The 2,394-nt window shown below is 42.4% G+C and overlaps 1 pseudogene; it reads left to right on the top strand.

Moving 5' to 3' along the window:
• Positions 1-985: 985 nt before the first annotated feature.
• LOC133243822 (etoposide-induced protein 2.4 homolog) lies at positions 986-1,938 on the top strand (annotated as a pseudogene).
• Positions 1,939-2,394: the final 456 nt, after the last annotated feature.

Here is a 2,394-nt window from a genome sequence, read left to right as displayed (position 1 = left end):
AGTCCATGGGGTCTCAAAGAGTGGGACAAGACTGAGCAAACATACTGTAGGTAAATGGAGCTTCTGTGATGACTCAGTGGAAAAGAATCTTCCTCCAATACAGAAGACCTGAGTTTGATCCCTGGCTCAGAATGATCCCCTGAAGAAGGAAATGTCAACCCTCTCCAGTATTCTTGCCCAGAGAAGTCCATGGACAGAGGAGCCTGGCAGGTTACAGGCCATGGAGTTGCAAAGAGTCAGAGACAACTAAGCAGTCAAGAACATGTAGGTGAACAACTCAGCAGTGAAATCATGCACCAAAGGTAAACACACCTTAATATATTTGTATAAGATATAGTTTAGAAAATCGTTTTTAATGTAATGCTTACCAGTCTATTAGTATTAATGTCTTACTACAGAACCATTCTAATAGAATATGTCTATATTACTATATTCTTACTTGAAAGTTTTCCTATGGCTCTATTAGTATTAGTTACCTTTTTTCATTTCACCAGGTAAAATGGGCCCTTTGTTTTCATATCGCTTTTGGAAAGTAAATGCCATTGATGGATTTTACTGATATTGCAGTAACTAATGTTACAAAAATTAAAACACGTAAGCAGTTACAGTCAACTAATAATCAGATGATAATCAGTTCAAATAAAGAATTACTACATTAACCAATGAGAGTACACATTTGAAAAGCATTACTGGAAATAAAGCATTATGATCGCTGCCATGAGAACGTGCTCCAGTGATTTAAAAAATGATTCATACACATGACAGTGATTTGTCACTTTCTGTACACTTATCAGAATAAATCAGCCATTTATTGTGATACAAAAATGTACACTGCAGTGCAGACACAGTGTCCCCTGCCCTGGGAATGCCTGGGTAGGAACTGGTGGCCAGGAGTGGAGTAGCTCAAAGGAGCCAGAGGCCAGTGGTGGATAAGGGTTGCAGCTGGAGCCAGAGCCAAGATAGAGAAGCTACTGAGTCCTTCATGATGAAATATTTGGGGAAACCTCTTTCTCTCCTTTCTGTAGTTGATAGTTTGGACAGTGAAGTGATGGCTGAATGTCACAACCTTTCTGCAGGACCTTGCCAGGGAAATCAGACTCTGTCTTGGGAATTTGTACCGTCTCAAAGTTGGATGCTCAAATTCAACAAAAGAGGGAGGAGTAGCATCAAAAAAGGGCAAGCAGTATCCTGGCTCAGGGGGAAGCCCAGAGCACAGAGAGGAAGCAGGAAAGTGAGCCAAATGTTGTTGGGAGAACTTTCCACTGCTGCACTTGTGATGCTGGAGTTTTCTGATTCAGTCTCCTCTTGTTTTATGGACTTTTCAGTCCTGTGCTTCAGTCAGTAGTGGCCCATATTATTGGTAATCCATCTCTACATGGAGATTTTTGGTCATAGCTGAAGTTCTTCAGCTCAGTGATCTCTCTTTGTGCTCCCCCACTTCATTCTCATCAATGTTGTGAACATGATTTGGTTCCAGGATTTAGCTGACCTGGCATTTGAGAGGTCAAGGAGGGAACCTCACCCATTGGCTAACAGCAGAGTAACTGCTGACATGCTCTTTAGCCTTTCACTGCAGTCTCTCTTCCTCCTCCAGGGTATGTTTGTCAGCCTCTTTACCATTCATTTTGGCCAGTTGCTTAGTCTCCTGCATACATCCCTTCTCTATTCACTTCCGTACCCATTATGTTGCTTTGAAAATCGTTGGTATTGCTTTGAAAATCATTGGTTCAATAAAGGAACTGGAATGCCCCAGCAATATCAACATAGAAAGAAACTGCCCTTACTACTTTGGATTTGGTTTACCCCTGGATTTCCATTGTAAGATGGCAATGCACTCTCCTGCATTGTGGCTGCCTCTTCTCTATCCTCTTTCTTTTGGTTGCCTTGCTCCACCTGTCAAACTCGCACTGGTCATCTGTTTTGCATAAGCTAATGTAAACCTTTTTGGGCTACTTTCTCACATTAACCCACCGTCACCATCTCCCACTGAGGCCAAAGTCTGTTCTTTATATGTCTGTTTCTTCTTTGCTGCCCTGCATGTTGGATGTTCAGCACCACCTACAAGGTCCTCAACTCCATATATTTGTGTTAACGGACAGTGTTTGTCTTTCTCTTTCTGACTTACTTCACGCAGTATAGTAGGCTCCACGTTCATTCCATCTCATTAGAACTGACATGGATGCGTTCCGTGTTAGAGCTGTGTAAGACACCGCTGTGTATGTGTACTCCAACTTCCTTATCCCTTCATCTGCTGATGGACACATAGGCTGCTTCCACGTCCTAGCTATTGTAAATAGTTCTACGCTGAAGACTGGGATACCCGTTTTTTACTATGTGCTTCTAGGGCATGTAAACGTTCACAGACACGCCCCCCTGGGAACTGACTTGAAAGAA

Source organism: Bos javanicus, chromosome Y (assembly GCF_032452875.1).
Source record: "Bos javanicus breed banteng chromosome Y, ARS-OSU_banteng_1.0, whole genome shotgun sequence".
Taxonomy (NCBI): Eukaryota; Metazoa; Chordata; class Mammalia; order Artiodactyla; family Bovidae; genus Bos; species Bos javanicus.
The sequence above is the reverse complement of the archived record's forward strand: the minus strand, read 5'-3'. Positions and strand labels throughout refer to the sequence as shown.